The 20,378-nt window shown below is 46.7% G+C and overlaps 1 protein-coding gene across 3 annotated transcripts in view; it reads left to right on the top strand.

The window, feature by feature from the left end:
- Positions 1 to 20,378, top strand: part of CPPED1 (calcineurin like phosphoesterase domain containing 1) — a 102,581-nt gene that overhangs the window by 21,610 nt on the left and 60,593 nt on the right. The gene's annotated exons all lie outside the window — the stretch shown is intronic.

Genomic DNA, 20,378 nt, shown 5'->3' with positions numbered 1-20,378 from the left:
ACTTACTCTGAAAAATGGAACAGACTCCCACATGTCACCTTTATTTCCAGGGGACAAGCTTGAACTGCTTCCAGATACCATATCCATAAGTGTAGTCTTCTCTTACTTCCTCTCTTCTTACACTTTAATTTCTCTTCTCTTTGTGCTTTTTCATTTGCAAGTGACAGAAATCTAACTTAAATTGAATTTTTGTTTTAAATTAAAGGTGCATGTTCCTTTACGGGACTGTAACATCCAGGGGTAAATCTGGGCTTCAGGTATGGCTGGATCCAGAGGCTCAGAGGTTGTTATCAGGACTTGGTCTCTCTCACTCAGCCCTGCTTTCCTCTGGGTTGACTTCATTCTTACGCAGGCACTCTCTCTAGGTCGTGGCTCCTGGGAGCTCCAGCTTTACATCCTTCTCATAGAACCCACAACAGAAAGAAAGAGCCTTATTCTTGGTGGTCCAGTCAAAGTCCCAGACTGACAGCCGTCCGGCTCACATGGCCCCTTGAAGCCAGGGTGTGGGGTCATCTCTGCTGCAGCAATGTGGTCTGAAGCAGAATGATTCCCCTCAAGACAAGAGAGAGAGAATGTAAAAATAAGGGCGCCTGGGTGGCTCAGTTGGTTAAGCGACTGCCTTCGGCTCAGGTCATGATCCTGGAGTCCCGGGATCGAGTCCCGCATCGGGCTCCCTGCTCGGCAGGGAGTCTGCTTCTCCCTCTGACCCTCCCCCCTCTCATGCTCTCTCTCTCTATCTCATTCTCTCTCTCAAATAAATAAATAAAAAAATTAAAAAAAAAAAAAAAAGAATGTAAAAATAAGAGATGCCTTCTAGAATTCTCTCGCATTTTTGGTTCCTCCTCTGATACCTTCTCCCTCAGGCAAGAGTAAAGCCCAGTGAGCAAGTATGAGCAGATGGAACTGCGCCTGCCGATCAGAGAGGTGGAGTGGACCGCCACGGTCACCCTTAGTGGAGCAGTGGTCTCTGCCTTTGGAGCAGCAGTGGGCCCGAAGACCTTTACAGAAAACACCGTGGTGGCCATGCATGTTTGCTTTGGCTAATACTGTCTCGTAAACCTAGGCTCTGAGTCTTGTGATTTCCAGGGCCTTTAGAAGCTGGGGCACTCTGTGGTAAGCTGGTGTGCGTTCATTCTCCCCCCCCCCCAAGGTTCACTTGTCTGGCAGCCTACCTCTCCGGAAGAATCCCAAAATGAAGATGTGAGAATGGGAAAGGGGCCGCCCAAAGTCACTGTCCCCAAGGTCCAGTGAGTATCATGAGCAAGAGGAACCCTCAGGCCTGCCCTCGTTCTCTGTTCATAGGTATTTAACACAAAGTCATGGATGTGGACATGCCCATGTCATTCATTGGGTCCCACTGGGGAGAACCCAGGGTGGTCATCCCCGGAGAACCTGTCCTGCTGTTGGGCTTATGCAAAAGCGGCAAGGTGGGGAAGAAGGAAAACAAGGCAGTGGACAGAGACCCAGCTCCACACCTGCCACTGATGTGCTGGGTAACCTTGGACCGACCCCTTTCCTTCTCAGAGCCTCCATTTCTAAACCAAGAGCCCATTGATGCAGTAAGCGTTCAAAACCTCAGTGGCCTGGGGCTTCACAATGAAGGGTCAGACAACTCTGTCTCTCTGTGCAGGTGGTGGACGTCTCAGCAGCTTGGTACAGAAGCACATTCACAGGATGGTGTTGAGTTTTGTTTTGTAGAGAAGTACAATCTTAGCTGCTTGTGAACTGGGCCATCCTTGGTGACCCTCGACTGAGGGTTTCCTGGTGCTGATATTGTACATTGCTGAAGTGACCACAGAGTGCCCCGGTTTCTAAAGGAGTTAGAAATCATAGCAGGACTCGGAGTCTTGGTTTACCAGGTAAAGCCAAGGTAATACCATAGTTGACCAGATTAATACTGCTTCCAAATGGTTTGATTTGCTGTTAGCTAGGTTCTTTGGAATAATTTGGCCCAATATGCACTGTAGCATCAGCTAGATCTCTCACGCTGGACCATCCAGTAAGCAAACTTCTGCTTTTATTGGACACTTGAAGGTCAGATTCCAATTTTACAAATTTTATGTCCCGTGGCTTCTTTTCTTTGAAAACAGAAATGTAGGGGCACCTGGGTGGCTCAGTCGGTTAAGCGTCTGCCTTCGGCTCAGGTCATGATCCTGGAGTCCCGCATCGGGCTCCCTGCTCAGAGGGGAGCCTGCTTCTCCCTCTTCCACTTCCCCTGCTTGTGCACTCTCTCTCTCTGCCAAATAAATAGATAAAATCTTAAAAAAAAGAAAAAAGAAAGAAATGTTATAGGCTCACTAAAATTATATAACATGTTTTTGTAGATGTTTACCGACTCATTCTGAATTATGTTAATGTATTCAGTCATATTTCAAAATAAGATTTAAAATGAAAGCTCTCTGTGCAATTTCATTGCTTCCTGAATAAAATATACTGAGCATAGTAAATTAAAAAATATGGTTTTTATGATCAACTTTTTCCGTTGGTCAGAAGACCTTATAAATGTGAACCGGCAATCTTTTGAACACATAATTTTATATTCAGTGTGACCCGAGCAGAATTTACATCTGTTCTGAAGAGTTGGACTATTTTGTGGGGTTGTAACTGAGCCAGTGGAAGGACTGTAACTGTTTTGAATATTGTGGTCTGAGATTAAACAGAATGTTTTAAAGCTAGTTACCATTTTTTAATATGCAATTAGTGGCTTCCTCCTTATTTAGCTCATACGCAGGGGCAGACACTAGAAAAGTAATTATTTGCTTAGACTGCTTAGCACATTGTTAATTATCAGATGCATGTATTAATAAGCAAATAAAATGAGAAAGCATACTTTTAATTCTACCATAAATAATATCCTGGGCCAAGTAGTTTTAAGTTCAAACTGGAGAAAAAAGAACTTTATGAATAATGCTCTTTCTAATGAAAGTCATAATGGCACTTTTCCATTATACATATTCATCACAATATTTGTTCATCTACAAATACTTACTGTGTGCCCACTGAGTGCCAGTTAAAGCCCTAGGTGCTGTGGATACGATGGTTGGAAATGAAAGGGCAGCTCTAACGTGGAGCTTAGAGTCAGGTAAGGGAAGTGTGAAACCAGGGATGGTGAGGGGCCCTCCTGGTACCACGGCCTTTAGGGAAAGCTCCAGAAATGCAGGACAAAGTCTAGTTAGTTTTGAATCACATGTTTTCATTCTGCAGATGTCTTTTTGGTTACCTTATTTTTTTTTCTTATTTTATAAAGCTTCTCTATGGGATAAGCCACATTATAAATAGCAAGGGGAGATTTGTACAAATATTGAGACCATTGATTTTCAGTCCTTCAGGCTGAAGCCCAGGGTGACTGTTGGGTCGCCCTGACATGGAGGCATTGACCCACTGGTACTGTCCCCAGGAACCTTCTGAGTTTCCAGCAGGTCACGTGAGGACTTGACAGATAGCAATGTGGTGATGCAGTTCGAGTACAAGAGTTCCTTTCAGGCCATAGAATGGTTCGTTATTAATGTGCATGTCTGGCCCGTTGATTAAAAATTGCTACAACCAAACAAACCAGAGCGTGCAGAACACAGTCTTCCCTAGAGATAAAGGCTCCTTTGAAGAGCCTTTGTTTGTTGACCTCCGCTTGGGCAACTGTTACGTGATTTCATCGTAGTTCATGATTCAGCTCTGGAAGTCCTCTGTTACGTGAAGCGAGGCAAGCCCGCGTTAACATTATTCCAGTGGCTGGTGTATGAGTATCCCACGGCTGCTGTAACAAACTACTACAAACCTCGTGGCTTCAAACAAACACAGATCTATTCTCCTACGGTCCTGGAGGTCAGAAGTCTAGAGTGGGTGTGCAGGGTTGCCGTCTTTCTAGAAGTTCCAGCTTCTGGATGCTGCCCACGTTTCTTGGGCCGTGGCCTCTTCCTCCCATCTTCAAAGCCAACAGCACAGCATCTTCTCTCTCCTCTCACCTTTGATTCATCTTCTCATATTCTCTCTTGTAAACTTACCCTCCTGCTTCTTTCTTCTGAACACCCTTATGATTATTGGCCCACGCGGATAACCCAGGATAACGTCTCCATCTCAAGATCTTTAACTTTATCACATCTGCAAATGCCCCTTTTACCGTGTAAGATAACACATTCACAGATTTGGGATGAGGACATGTCTGGGGGCCATTTTCAGCCTACCATGCAGATGCCATGGGATGCAGTTCAGGGTGTGCATCCGCCTGGGGCTGCTAGCTCACCTACTCACTAGAGTCATGAGAAGAGGGTGTCCTTGTTATTTCCCTTTTAACTAATGGTGGAATCTGGCTCAGAGCAGTTCAGTACTTTTCCGGGGGTCACTCGGCTTGTAAGTGGTGGGGTCAGGATCTCACTCGGGTCCAGCTGTTTTCAAACCTCACATACTTCACATTGCGGCCTCCCTACTCAAAGGGTGGGCCCCAGAGCAGCCATCAAGAGCCTGTTCCACATGTAGAATTTCCGCAACACCCAGATCTGATGAGACGGAATCAGCATTTTAATGAGATCCCCAGGTGAACTTATGAACAATCAAGTTTGAGAAGCACTTGCTAGACAAAAATGTACCAGGCCCTGTGTTTTTTGCATTAGGTACAATTTTTATGTGTACACTAGTAGTTTGTGGACATTCCCTTCAACTGTTAACGATAATGGTGCTTAACAAGGGAACTATTATTACTTTAGATTTACCATGCTCAGCTCTCAAAGGGAAATGTTTTAAGTTTGTGGCTTTTATTTTTGTTTTGTTTTTTTTAAGATTTTTTTTTTAATTCATTTGAGAGAGAGAGAGAGAATTTGAGAGAGAAGGGGCACCAGCAGGGAGGAGAGGCAGAGGGAGAAGCAGTCTCCCGGCCAAGCTGGGAGCCCAGCTCGGGGCTCAATCCCAGAGCCTAGAGATTATGACCCGAGCCGAAGACAGACACTTAACCATCAGAGCCACCTAGGTGCCCCTTATTTTGCTTTCTAAACAACAGTTGGAACAACTAAAGTGGAGTGACCTCTGCCATGCACAGTCAAAACAGAACTTGTCCAGAATCTTCAGGAAAACAATCCCACATGCATGCTTTTATGTGGAATGGTCAGGAGAGCTAGAACTGGTTCTTTGATTTGGGTCATGTCCATGTGCATAATCCCTTATCTGCTATTCCAAAATCCAGAAAGCTCTGAAAGCCAAGAGTTTTTCTCAAGTTTGAACACTAACTCAGTTGGCAGCAAAACTGACCTGAACTGACAAGAGGCTATTTATAGTCTCCCTTTATTCCTACTTAGTGAGAATATTCATCTGTTTTGCAAGTGAAATACTATGGTGTTCCATAATGGGATGTTGCCGGAGACCTAGCTCTGGGTGTCATTTAATATGTGCCCCATGCCCAATACTGCTGTTTTCAAGTTTGAAAAACTCCCAGTTTCAAAGCAGGCCTGGCCCCGCGTTGGGATAAGAACATACGGATCTGCAATATTAGTAATTTTGGATTTATGGACGAAGAAGCCCTTCATCACTAGAAGCAGAAGGCTTTTTCCTTCCTCTGATGTAACTTTCTCCCGAGGTAACATATGCACACCATTGCACAGGAACCGCATTTTAGTTTCAAAGTTAAAATGATCCCAGGCATCTTGTATTTGAATTTTGAGCACCTTTCTTGTTGGGACCAAAAGGACTGAATATGAAAATGGACTTGAATTCAGAAGTGACTCTGACAAATCGAAGGAGAGGATATATGCACCAAGGTGATGTTTGCTATGGATAAGTGCAGAATAATCCACTTAGGTGGAAAAGTCTTAATTTAGGCAGAAAAGGGCTGGGTGTCTGCAGATAACAACTGTCAAGGGCTGGAAAGTAAAGGGATCAGCAGCATGGTGGTTAGGAATTGGGAACTGCTGTGGGAACTTAAAGTAGAATTACTAGTAAATGGGGATTGTGGCTTTTTGAAAAGATCCAGTGAAACCAGAAGAATCCTATTTCATCTAGTTTGGTAGCCCTTTGCCTTAAATTGATGTGAATGGCTGGGCCGAGGGTCCAGATAGGAGTAGCCACGGCCAAATGACCATCAAGACGCCTTCCCCACTTCGAGATTTCTCATTCTAGGGTGAATGGATAGAATTGGGAAATGAAACCATATCGAGCAAAGATGGAGTGGTTTAGTGTGCTGGGCTTCAGGCAAAGAATAAGCCATTTGTCCTACCAGCGTTCACATTATCCGGGAGGGCTGGTGTTCATTTTCCCGCGGCTGGGTAGGCACCAAACACATGACCATAATTCTGGTACAAGACAGACTATGAGAAGCAAAGCCTCAGAGGCATTGAATAACAAAGCCAGGATTAAGGCTCCCGGCCAAGAAAGGACCTTATCTCATCCCTGCAACCTCTACAAAGTCACCTTCCTCCGAGCTTAATTCAAGTTCCTACAGGGCGGTGGGGGGTGTGCTTGTATTGGTGTGTCTTTTCATCCAGTGCCTGACGCTGTTGGTCAGGGGAAGGCATTCCCTGAATGCAGGTCAGATGAATCACTGTGTTTCCCATGATGCGTAGCAAGTGGCCGGCACAGGGCAGGCCCCAGCACACATTTCTGGATTAAATGAACAGTCGGTTCGTTTATTTACAGAGCTCTGCTGAGTGCTTACTGTGTGCCAGGCCATGTTTTGGGTGCTTCTGCTACATCAGTGAAAAAAACAGACAAAAATCCTTGCTTGACCTAGAAAAAAGAAACACGGACACGCGACATTCTTTGTGTACGTGTGTGTGTGATTCTGATCTTTTGTAGTAGTCAAACCTCGTGGTAGATAGGGATTGATTTTATTATTATTTTATTGGATTTTTAAATTACATATATGTCAGTATTTCCCTTTGTAAAGATTTAGAATCTACATCTAGAATAAACTCTGTGACCTCACCCAAGTCCTTCCCTTGGGGTCACCCCATATGTGAGCATCCATGTCTTATATAAATGTCATTATTCTGTGCGCGTTGTTCTGTGACTTACTTTTTCCTTCCATGTACCTGGGAAATCCTTATATGTTGATACACGGAGGTTTATGTCAGGCTTTTAATAAGTGCATTGCATTCCATGGATTAGATCTCGTAATTGGTTAATCCTCTCCCCTGGCCATACCGATAATCTCATCTTGGAGCTAATCTAAACAACGCTGCTATCAGACATTCTTGTGTACACGGGTCAGTTTTTCTGGAAGTCAGATGGGTTGTCTAGGTTTGGGATCTGCTCTAGTCAGTTTGTTGTGTGGTTCCCCGGTGGACATCTCTTGGGGATTGACCCACACTTCCATATTCCTTCTTCGGTGCCACCAGCGTCTCAGTCCCTGTCATACAAGTGGTAAGTGTCTGCACTGCCCACCACACCGTAGCTACTCAGAAAGTTGCCACTGAACAGAAACCCTCTTGTCCCTATCGCAGTAGGATTTGTTGCTGTTCGTTTTTTTTTTTTTAAAGCTCAGTTAACATATGTTCATTTCCTCACCTGTGTGATTCATTAGCCTTGAGTTTTTTATTTTAAGTGCTTACTCCAGGCTCCAAGAAATGCCAAGATTTGAAGACATTTTCCCATACAGCTTAACATACAGAAACATAAAAAGGGGTGACATGAGTGCTGGGGAGTGACGTGCCTGGGTTCAGATATCAGCAGGCCCTGGGGTGGGCGGGGCTGTCAGCCTCAGCCCTTCCAGGGGGTTGTGTGTGGCTGAATGCTGAGCAGTGGTAACGCACGGCAATCAGCCAGCCCCGTGGCTCCTTAGATCCTTCACATCCATTAGAAGCCTGTTAAAGCTTCCAGGCAATCAGCGACAATACCTTCCTTCTGCTGAGGCTGATTGAAAGTGGTTTGAACTAATTTACCTAATATTACTAATTGGAGAGCTTGGAGCATTACTTGAGAAGTTGTTTCTGATTAGCTGTGTGATCAGAAGCAGCGTTGTTGGCAGCCGTGATCATGCCCGCCGCCCCCGCCCCCAGTCCCCCAGCCCCCCAGCACTTGGCCACATGGTGTTTTGGCAGAGGGGCTGTGCTCACTGCTGGCCGTGTCAGCTCTTTGTCCCCAGTCAGGGCACCTTAACCTGTTTTGTGCCTTGGACCCCTTTGGCAGGTTGGCAAACCACCTCTGGACCACCTCTCAGAATAATGTTTTTAAATGCAGAAAATAAAATGCATAGGATTTCAAAGGAAACCAAGCATATTGAAATACACTTATCAAAATATTTTTAAATTATTTGATAGAATAAAGTACATACTTCTTTGTTGATCTGTTATACAACGCAGTCTAACAGCAGGGCTAATCGCTACCGTCATTTCAAAGTGGTGCTGAGCTTCCGCAGTATCGGGAGGGATCTACAACAACTCTTATGGGATATGAAAAGTCCTTGTGGTTTCTGTTGGTGACACAGTCACAGGAGCCTTAATAATACCTCTGTGATTTTCCGCTTAATAATAGGAGGAAATGCTAAATAACAGAGGTGAGTGAAATTATAGTGTTTCCCCATGTAGGTTCCCAGGTCCCCGTGGACCCCAGATGAAGAAGCCGTCTCCGTGCACACGTATGGACGACATACTCTTGTTTGCCCTTCGGAGATGTCCTGTCCACACAAAACATGTGGATATTATAACTGACCAAAGTATAAACTCTACCTTTAGTTATAGGCTAAAAAGGCTGCTTAATTGTGGCTAGGAAAATGTGGGTGTTTGATTATTTAGTGAAAAGAAATGGCTGGAGCTGAATAGCAGGAGGTAGCGAACAATTGCCTTTTGATTAAGGGAAACAAAAACCCTTCTGTATTCTTTCTCTCTGGTTTCCAGTGTTTGGATCAAAAACTGAAAATTGAGAGCCTTGTATTGGTTCATTTATTCCATGAAGCATTTGAGAAGGATGAAAATAAACAGAAGCACACAATAAAAAAATAAAAGTAAGGAATGACCAATTAGGGCCAAAGAAAATATAAGTTCATTTATGAAGTCAAGACCCAAGGGAGGGGCTGAAACAAATCAGCAGGTCTTAAGGGCTACTGTGGTTGGTAAGATGGTAGATTAGCCAGAGAGAAAAAAATGACAGTTGTCAAAGGGTGAGTCTTATCAAACTGGGCAAGAGCCAGTGTACTTGCATGGATGCCTTGGGGAGTGGAGTAGGGCGAAGGTCTGTAGCTTTCATCAGATCCTTCAAGGGCTCCATGACTCAAAAGAAGGATAAAGAACCTAGGAGCTGAGTGCTCCTGCCCTCGACTTCCATCTGAGGACACGTTCCCTCGTAGTCAGCCGAGATCAGAGATGCCATCAGGCCAAGAACCTGTGGCAGTCTGCTCTGGAACCCTCTTCCACCCTCTGCCCCACGCTAGGGGCTTTCTGGGGATGGCAGAGGGATGATGCAGAAACGTGCAGAGTTCCCTGGCAAACTGATATTGTAGAGACCAAACCAGTGTCTTTTAGCTCGTGCCTAGCTGATTGGAACATTTATATCTTCCCTTTCATTGTTTTTTGCTCTAAACACTCATTTCCTGGAATTGGGACATTTCACCTCTTTGATGGGCCTATTTTCTGCAACTAAATGAAATACTAAAAAGGAACATGATCCCAAAGGAGTTCAATTTATCAGGTAATTGGTCAAGTGATTAGAATGTGAAATGAAAAAAATAATGAGAGACTGGAAACGTGGCATGTTTAAGTGCCAGAACCACTGAGGGGCACCTGTTTTGTAACCCTCAGAATTTAGAAACTCACCTGCACGTTTGCAATTCTAGATTGTTGAATATTTATATTCAGCACTAGTTCCTGAATAGTTTATTGGAAAACCATGGTGAGTTCTTTTCAATACATATTATTTGGGTTGTATAAAAAATTTACTATTCTTTCCTTCCTTCCTTCCTTTATGTATTATTTGGGTGAGATAATTGCTGCCATCATCCATAAATATTCTTGTGAAGAAATTTTGTATTGATCTGTAAGGTAGCAACTTCAGAAATTTCACTCGGATAATATACCTTCCTTCATCTTTTTTTTTTTTTTTTAAAAACACATTAAGGCATATTCTATATCGTACCAAAGCCGCCAATTATGTCAGACGTTTTATTAATTGCATCCTAAGTTGGCTGATGGTACATATTCAACAGTGAGTTGCAGTAAATGTCTGGGAGCAGCCAGTGTAATAAGCTGTAGCTGTTAGATGCAGAATTAAATGAATTTTGTCTAATAACATGTATAATTTAAAAAGTGGTAGAACCTGATTAAGCTTGATCTGTTGGCAGTGTGGCACTAGATCCCTACATGAGTAATGCCTAGGCTTGCAAAGTTTTAGATCAATGAATATACATACCTCAATCAGGAGAAGATAATGGAAAAGATTCGAGATGGAAAGGATTATGGCTCTATAAATTCTCTGGCACTAGATGAAACTAAATGTTTTTAACTGAAGGAATAAATCATTTTCTTAAGTCGCACTCAAGGGGACTGGGGACCAGTCCTGGTACGTCCCAGAGCAGCGTCCTCCTGTTCCGCCGGTTGGCTCCGGCCTTGACCGTCGGCTGTCGAAGTCAGGTCATTCGACTGTAGTTCATTTACTCACTCGTCTGACCCATCACAGCAGAGAGGTATGGAGGGCCTGCGTATGTGTGCGGTGCAGCTCAGCAAGGACCGGGCCCAGTGCCTGGCCTCAGGAGGCATCCAGGCTGGTCAAGGAGAGAGGCCGCACAAAAGCACTAATCTGGTGGCCGTAGAGAGAGAGGCTGTTCTGTGAGGGAGGCCGGAGCGCAGCCCTGGTCTGACGTGCTGGGTCAGAGCAGCTTCCACGAAGCTGGAGTGGTCCTGGGTGACCCACCACGCACATGGCTTCAACCGTCAGATCAAATCCAACAGTGCCAGAAGGTATACAGGAAAAAGTCTGCCTTCCTGCCCCCACTCATGTACTTCCCTCCAGAGAAAACCAGTCAGTAGTTTTTCATGAAAAATGATAGAACGTCGTCAAGCTTATGTACGCGTGCACGTGCAGCGGCTTGTAAAAAAGCAGAATGGGAGCCAAAAAGACAGCATTTGTTTGTGTCATTTCTGTTGTTTTCCACAGCAGCATGTACAGGCACCCGAGTTACCAGAGTGCGCGTCGTCTGTCCTCTGTCCCCCGCTGGTGGACATTCTGTTGTGTCCCGTTGTGTCGCGACCGGGACCCAGGGCCCCTGCTGGAACCCGCACCTCTGTGCATGTGTGCCACCGTTAGGAATGCGGCTGTGCGTCGGCTTGCTGAAACGCGAGTCCCGGATCCCTTGTCTACTGGCTGGATAGCCTCGGGCGACTTAGCTCTCTGCGTGGCCGAGTGTCCTTATCCGTGAAGTGCAGATAATCATGGCACTTCTCATCAAACTTTAAAAAGTCCTTAGAATGCTGTATGGAATTTAATACTGTACAATAACCACAATTACTTCTACTAGTTGGGTTTTTGAAATGAGAGCTTTTTATTGAGATATAATTCCCATGCCATATAACTCACCGTTTAAAGTGGACAGGTGGGTGGTTTCATTATATCCACAGAGTTGTGCAGCCATCACCACATCTATTTCAGACCATTCCTGTCACCCCCCCAAAGAAGCTGTGCACCCATTAGCAGTCATTTCCTGTTTCCCTCCAACCCCTCCTCACCCCCAGCCCTACACAACCACCAGCCACTTTGTGGGTTTGCCTGTTCTGGACGTTTCCTATGAATGGCGGCTTTCACTGAGCGTTGTGCTTTCAAGGTTCCTCCCCGTCATAGCGGATGTCAGCGCTCCGCTCCTGTTCACGTCCGTTTAATATTCCACGGTGTGGATCTACCACATTTTATTTATCCACCTTTTGTTGTTCGTCTGTGAGATAAACTCCTAGAAGTAGACTGTTGAATCAAATGGTAATACTAAGAAAAGTGGAAATTGGGCCTTTGTCCTAATATATGGTATAACTAGTCCATTTTGGTATTTTTTATCCTCTTACTAAATAATATCCCTAGTGGCCCGAAAGATCAAGTTTATTGTCTTCTGTGTCTGAGCCCCACCCCACCCCCCAAAAAAGTAAAAATAAAAGAGAGGGTGTTTGTAATGTGGAAATGAAGGTCCAGGGCACTCAACACAAGGGAGGGGGTGGAGAGTGGCCCAGCTCTCTGACTCAGGTCAAGCCCAGTTTGCCATCTCCAGTAGATAAGAATCAATCTATTTATTATAAGACTCTTAACTCTTCTCCACAGTTTTCATTAAGGAATTTTTTTTTTAAGATTTTATTTATTTATTTAACAGACAGAGAGCAGGGAGAGTGTCAGGCAGAGGGAGAGGGAGAAGCAGGCTCCCCGCAGAGCAAAGGAAGCCCGATGTAGGACTTGACCCCAGGACCCCGGGATCATGACCTGAGCCGAAGGCAGTCACTTAACCAGCTGAGCCACGCAGGCGCCCTCGTTAAGGAATTTTTTGTCTGGAAATGAAACCCCAACTTTTAGAAACTAAATACCAAGTTCACTACGTTGAGTTGAGTTCCTGGTATCTGTAGCTTTCTTTCTTTTTTTTTTTTTTTAAAGTAATCGCTTCAAAAACGGTCTTTCCTGACTCATTCCGTATCATTAGGCAAACCAGAGTGGCCACAGAAATGGGGAAGAGCTTGTTACCGTAAATAGTCGTTACTTACGGTAGTGGGGAGCCACCACGGTAGCTGTGTTATTCTGAGATCATGGTGTTCTTATCCCTTCTTCCAGATGAGCCAGCTGTCAGGTCTGAGAGCTTTCCCAGCTTTGCCCAGCCGGTGTGGGATGCTGTGGCTGAGCCCAGCTCTCAAACTCAGAGGGCAAGCTCCTTTTACTGGACCCTCGCAGGGCGCAGACGTCCTAGAGTCAGGCCTTCTATCTGGCACCCTCCGATGGGCCAAGGCTGCATGAAAACTCAGGGTAAAGGGTGAAGGCAGGTGGGGGACAGGTGTGCCTGACTTGAGTTTGATGATGACAGCCACCCCTAGGGGCTCTTTTTTATCTAAAGCTGCAAAATACAAAAGGATCTGTCTCTGTGTCCATATAAGGGCAAGGCCATGCTGGTGTGTGCAGGCAGAAACAGGTGTGGTCTAGTTCCAATTTAGGCCAGCCTGCCAGCCCTGGGCCACATCGACATTATCAGCTTTAGGTTAATAGGATGATATTGTCATGGGAGTTGCTTTTCTTTGTTTAATAGACCAGGGCAGCGGTACTCAAAGATGTCATGTTTTAAAATTTCACTTATCGGTAAATTAAAAATGGTCCCCAGAGTCCATAACCCAGGGACCTCAAAAACCCTTGGCACGTGCTGTGGGAGATTTGCAGTAATTCCGAACAGAAGACAGCTTCCTTATTCCCAGTGACGGGGCCTGCTGACTGCCTGCCCCAGGACCACTGGGCACCCAGCAGCAGAAAAAAATTGACCATATCATTATAGCAGCCCCCAGACTCACCAAAGATGAATGCGACCATCTTCTTCAAAATCTTAGCATCATCACCATGTTAAACTCTCTGTTCTGAGACGTGTAAAGGTTTTTTAAATCTGTGAAGGGCAAACTTAACAATCGGTTATTTAGAAAAGACAGAACCAGATGCTTTCAGTGGATGTTTATGCTTGGCCTCCCAGTACCTTTGAGGGAGGCAGAAACCACCTGCTGTGATTGAAGCCAGATGCCCAGAAGCCCTGATGCTGTTTCCTGCTTCCCTTGCAGCTAGGACTCAGGCATGTGACCAGGTTTCAACCACTCACACTCACCTGGAGTGGATTTTGAATCTTCAGCTGTAGACAGAAAAGAGGCAGGATCTGACCTGGTGAGGGGTTGGCAGCTACACCCACTTTCCAGGGGCAACAGTGGGCAGGGTCCTAATGTTAGCATCCAGCATGGCCATTGGCATTGTCACCAGGCAGGTTGGGGGGTGCACCCAGTGTTTCTCCCTGGAAGCATTTTTGCATGTGATTTTAGGTGCTGCCTCTCCCCTCTTAGCCTTGAAACCTGGTTCTCCAGCTTTCTTTGATTTGCAGCTACCTGATACCCTTTAGTCAATTGTTCTCTGCTTAAACTAGCCAGAATTACTTGTTTTTAACAAAGAGCCTGACCAATGGAAGCTTACACATCACTTCTGTGCTTCCCTATTACTCACCCGCCCCCAGGCCAGATTTCACTCTGTGCTTCTCCCTGGGTATCTGCCTGGTTGTTCCACTCACTTTCATCATGGGAAAACCAAACTCACTCTTCTTAGAACTTCCTTTCCATTTGGTAGTATCTCATTGTTCCTTCAGTCATAAGGATGTGAACTTTTTGGATTCATTCTTGAACCATCTTTCCTCCCCACCCAGCCCCCTACCCAGTGTGGCTCATTCTCCCTATAGCCTTGATTCACCTCTGTTGTATTAGCCCCAGATGCCCAGGCCAGGACTTTTGCAGCTGCCTGATTGAGCTCTCTACCAACAGTGTGGCCCCTCATCAAATTGTCCCTTCCACTGGCCACCTGGCCTACCTCCACTGTGTCATGTGCTCAGGCCATCACCCGTGTGGTGTACTTATTACAAATGGCCTCCATTCTGCACCCTTCTGTGCATCCCCTCCTGCAGTGTGACTTTGCAGCTCTTCCCATTAGGCAATGGAGTGTGTTTCTTGTGTTCCTTTCACCTCTGGTTGCAGCAGGGCAGTCTGATGCAGTGACTAAGAGCACAGGCCACAGCATCCGTCTTCCCTGCCTGGGTACCAGCCCCAGCTGCGTCCTGTCATGGCCACGTGACCTTGGGCCTCCTCCTCTGGAAAACAAAGCTAATAATGGTACCTACTTTCAGAGGCTTGTTGTGGGGAAGAGGCAAGATAAAGAACCTGGCATGAAATACGCATTGAATAAATGGTGGCTGAACCATCCCTCCTCCACCATCCTTTTCCATCTTGTTGCTGTTGTCATTGTCCTTGCCCTCATCAGCAGCAGCATGTCTTCCTTTGCAGTTCTGCTCCAGTTCCAGTCTTCTTGAAGACTTCTCCAGAAGGAGCAGTTTCTAGTGATTCCTTCTACTTCTAAACCCAATAGTCTGTCTGTTTCATTAATGCGGTGCCGAGTTCAGCCTGTCATCTGCTGCATTTGTCCAACACCCGTGGTCTAGTTAAGAGTCTGGATTTTGGAGTCAGAGGACATGACTAATTAACCCTGTGGCTTTGGTCTAGTTACTTACCGTCTGTAAGCCTCAGACTCTGGACAACTGTGGAAAATAATAGAAATGGAAAGCAATAGGTGTATCAGGACTGGCTGAGGTAGTGACTGGGGAACATTTTGCACAATCTCTGGCGCCTAATGAGCACTCAGTAAGTGTCCCCACCTGCTACGGTGCGGCTGCTTGTGTTGCATCCCAGCACCTACCACGGTATTGGACACATAGTAGGTGTTCAAAGCATGTATGCTCTTTGGAGGCAGACAGACCTGAGTTTAAAACTGAGTCCTTTAGGAGCTGTTCCTAGACCTTGCTGAGCATCTGCTTCCTTATCTGGAAGCCAAGGGTTGTGACATCTATGTTCTTGGGTTGTCTGGAGGATTAAATGAGATCATAAATCACAGGGCCTGTGATGGATCTTGGTGGTGGCAGTGATGGAGTGATGTCCTTGCCGCTTTTCCTTTACCCTCACTTGACACCATGGTGGACCGAAGTGATGAGATCCTCCTCTGCCTTTCGTTGCCATATATTTTGCTCTGTTTCAGAGCAACCCTAGCTTTCTACCAAGTTTATTTGGAAACATGGTATTTTCGGCCAAATGCTCTGACACACCTCCGTTTCCTGTAAATAATTACACAATGTTTTAATCTGGTATCATTTGAGAGCATGCTGGGAAGACCTTTTATCCTTTCTTAAAAGGTTGCCATTAGGCTTGGGTTTAGTAGATCATCTGGAAGGAGTGAAGCCCGTCATGGATGCAAACTGTTATCTACTCACAGTACCTCTGCTTCTAAGACCCCCGTGTGGATTATCAATGCCTAGGGTCTGAGGTCCTGTCTATAAAATACCAAATGCTCCAAGGGAAACCAGTCAAGGCATTCAGTTTTGTGGATTTTACTTGCAAGTGTGTTAAGGCCCTTCTGTACAGTTCGGGTATGCACTCCCTTCAGGCAGACTGCATTGCATGGGACCCTTCGCATCTGCTAATGTTTGTAGCTAGACTTTGGAGTTCCATGTTACTCTAGATTAGGGCGGCTGCCCAGCCTGCTTTGCCAGGGACTGTCCTGGTTACAGCACTAACATGTCTCACGTCCTGGGAAACCCCTTAGTTCTGGGCAAACCGAGATGGTGGGTCACCCTCAACGTGCTATCATACAGTCTTCCTATACCCAGCTTGTCGTTTGTGAAGGTAAACACTTTCAGGGCATTGTAACTAAAAATTATAGAAGTGAAACATGGAAAATTATTGATACATGCATTTCATATAAATGCTCACCACTCTGTAGGAAGAAACAACCCATCGGGAATGTATTTTGGGAGAGCGTTATAGTCAAGGTCTACAACTTTGATCTTAGGGGTTAAAATTGCACCCTAAACTTGGCTAAGCGCCCTTTAATTGCTTACTTTTCTCTGATTTATTATTTTGCTGCCTGGCTTTCCTGGTATCACTCAGGAGAATCACTGTTGCTAAATACATACGTCTCTGTGGCTCCTTCCTGTGGAGCAGCTTGCAGATGACCCCACTCTGTCACAGATCACCCCTATTGTGGTCTCTGCCCTTGTGACTTCCCGTCCGGGGGCTCCTGTTTAAAACCACAGCCGTCTGTGTCTGCGGATTGTCAGGATGGACAGCACGCTCTCCCAGTCCTGTGGACGTAGCATCGTACCTATTTCAGAGGCTCTGCAGCTAAACCAACTTCTGCTTCTTTGAGGCACCCTGCAGAACCTGCAATGAAGTTTAAATATGTCACTTAGCCTGGATTTTATGTCACACTGCCTCAAACATATCTACCAAATTTTCTGAATGTGTCTAGCTATTTTCATATGACGAGGCAACAGAGAATGAATTAATATTATATGGATATGAGCCTTCTCGAACGTATTGATGTCTGTTGTAAGAATGATCTAACATCCGAGCTAGTAGATCCATAGAGAGATAGATTGAAATGCTTGCAAAAGGGTCACCCTGAGAGAATGTCAGTGGTTAACCCACGAGGGTCACTGTGACAGTCCTAGAAATTATGCAGTTCCTTTGCCCAGAGACACCCCTCAGAGACGTTTGACCCCATTGTTTGTTCCCTCGCACCCAAGAGAGAGAACACTGTCACTTGCCCTGCAGCTTCCTGGGCACAGGACTTTCATCGTGAGTCTTACCCCCCCCCCCCCCCCCGCCCTTCCTGCTGTACGTTAACATTTTCTCTAATTTGGTCTGCTGTAAGGTCCAAGAAAAGCTGGTATTCTCCCTGTTGGCCTCTTCCTCCCAGCAATAGAGAAGGTCCTGTGCAAATTAGATTTTTATAAATAGACTGTGTGCGGCAGAGGATCTTGGAGGTCTCTACAGTTTCTCCTTTTGTAGGGCGTGGAATCTGCGTGTATGCGCACTCATCCCCTCAGTTTGTTTAATCAGATGCCTGTGGATCAGATTGAGAAATTGCGTGCCGCCCCCCCCCAACCCCCGTAGTGAATCGAGAACAGAGGCTGTTAGTGTGTGGGGCCCTTTTCTTGGGAGGAGGAGGAGTGGCCCTGGTGTGTGCGTGTGTGCGTGCACAGCAGATCCAAAACCAATAAGCAGGTGCCTGTGAAAGTGGCCTTGAACTACAAGGGCTTCCTCTGGTTTGGGTTTGGCTTGAAAACATCCCGTCAAAATGATGGAGGGACAGAGCCGGTTTTGAAACCAATCTTTATTAGTTCATTTGTCCTCCTCGAGACTGCAAAACCTCCCGTGAGTGGATTCAAAGGCCTCAGTGCACCTGGGTGTGGCTCTTTGCTCTGGATGCACTTTGAAGACCAGATACCTCTCTGTCTTCAACCTGACAGAACTGCCACCCAAGGAAGTAGAAGGTCAGAGCCGGGACTGATGGGCAGTAAGGGAGGAAAGCCGGAAAGGACCCCGGGGAGGTCGCATGCGTTGTAGGGAAGTAGCCTGATGAACTTTTCAGTAACCCAGAGCCTCGTTGGTGGCCGTCTTGGTTCATCCTTGTCCAGCTTCTTCACAGCTCACACGGGAGGAACAGCTGCACTTCCTCTTCCTGGGTTGGATTTCCAGAAGGCTAGGATCTGCAGGAGTAACCACAGGTGGGTGTGGGGCTCCCACCGGGAGCATGGTCCAGGGAAAAGGAAGCACAGACTTCTTGTGAAAAATAGAAAGTGTGTTCAAATCACCCCGTGCAGTAGGGGAGGGGGATTCTAGAGGAAAGGGGGATTTATGAGGATCTTGAAGAAAGGCGATTCTCTTCTAAGAAACAGAAATCTACTCAAACTTAAGGGGAAAAAAAAGTGTGTCGGGGTGGGGGGTGGTCAGGAGGATTTCAGTGAATGGGAGAGAGGAGTCCCCTGAGAGCTGAGGAGGGGGGAGACGTGTGGGCACAGAGCCAGGAAAGGCAGTGGCCGCTGACTTCTGCCTTGCCTGGGTCCGCATGGCCTTCTCCGCTTCATTGTTCCCCTGTCTGAAGACCAGCTTTCTCTATTTGGGCATACATACAGGATGATCCCCACCCTGCCTTCATGTCGTCTCATAGCTCCTCTCCTCAGTGAGGTGCATAGATACCAAAAGGTCCAATTTCCAACGCCCAGAAGAGAGCGTGTGATGGGCTCAGGTGGGATCGGATGTCTCCTGAGACCAACCTGCCATCACCAGAGGCTGGGGTCACACTGTACAAACATGGCTGCTGGCGCTCGTCCCTCTCCGCGTGTGCTGGTGGGGGGCAGGAATCTTCTAGATGGATCTCTCCCGGAGGGGAGAGGAGGGTCTTTTAGATGCAAGCAACAGAAATCAGTGGCTGATTGAAGGTGACAAATGGATTCATTGAAAAGATTAGAGGTGGTTCAAGGATTGAAGGAGAAGCTGAAAAACAGGCATCTGGAGAGCAGAGGGCCCTGACCAGCCCTGGGGGCTTGCGAAGCCGAGCATCTGCAGCCGCCATGCTCCATGCTCCTGTCGCTCCACTCGAGAATCGGTGCCAGGGAGGGGGAGTCGGAGCGGCCCAGCTGACGTGCACACCCACGCCTCTGGCGGGGAGAGCATGTCGTCCTAAATGGCCATCCCAGCAGAGTCTGTGAACAACTGGCTATGGTAGTCCTGCAAATCACAGTGTGGCGCAGTTGTCAGAAGAAGGAAAGACCGAATGCAGGGCGGGTAAAACCGACAGAGTCCACCACAGAGAGGGCCGTTGTGAAACAAGACTCAGGGGCAGGACAGCCCTGAGGTTAGTCAGGGGACATGCGGAGACCTGCTTGGATGGGTTGGAAGGGAGGGGGAGACGGTGCATGAACATCATCCGCCTCTGCCAGGCTGTGACACACCTCTGCCCCTGGAACCGGTTTCCCCACCACCCAGAGTGAAGGCGGGGAATCCGGCAGCTTAGGGAAGACGCTCGGAAGCCATGGCTGTGTGCTGGCTGGTCTCAAGACTCCTTGTCCTGCAGTTCTGCTTGCGCCCACTCCCACCACCCCCTCTCTCGCCTACCGAGCTCACCCTGTGCCAGGCACCAGCACTCCCGTGGCTGCCGGCCTGGGGCCCTTGTGCACACGTGGGGTGGGGAGCAGCAGTCCTTCTGGTCTGACTCAGTGGATTGGTGGTGAGCATCGAGTGGGGAAAACCCCAAACAAAACAGAAATAAAAGCTGTCCTGCAGAGAGATTTCAGTAGGTGATTCTCACCAGATCCAGATGTTTTCCTTTGTTGGTGCTTAAGTCTAGTGGAAGTTTTGAAAGCGCTGCATTTGTAACGTCTGTGTAAGTGCTCAGGCTGCTCTCACAGATTGCCACAGACAGGTCAGCTTCAACAACATGCGTTTCTTTCTCACGGGAAGTCCGAGATCAAGGTCCCGGCAGATCTGGTGTCTGGCGAGGGCCTCTCCCTGGGTTGCGGACGACCACCTTCTCACTGTGCCCTCACGCGGAGAGAGCGGACAGGGGAAGCAAGCTCGCTTGTCAATCTGGAGGGCGAAAGAGGTTGGAGTTGGTACTGCCCCACCAGCAGAATTACATACATAGTTTGTACACTCTCTCTCTGTTTGTTCATTTGTTTACCTGCCAGGATAGTCCAATTTTCAGAGTAACCGATTTTCAGAGTTTAATAGATTTGATGTACTTGAAACTGATGAAACTGATTTATTCCCACTGATCCGAAGACCACTGTGGTTGACCAGAAAGCAGTTAGGGAGAATTAAGTGAGGGCTGTCAGGATCGAGCAAAGCTTCGCCGTGTGTGTGTTAGAGTAATAGGTAACGTGA

The sequence above is a fragment of the Mirounga leonina genome, unplaced genomic scaffold, assembly GCF_011800145.1.
Source record: "Mirounga leonina isolate KUSES-001 unplaced genomic scaffold, KU_Mleo_1.0 Mir_175, whole genome shotgun sequence".
In the NCBI taxonomy this organism is placed as follows: Eukaryota; Metazoa; Chordata; class Mammalia; order Carnivora; family Phocidae; genus Mirounga; species Mirounga leonina.
Note: the sequence above shows the minus strand (reverse complement) of the source record. Positions and strands in the feature narration are given on the sequence as shown.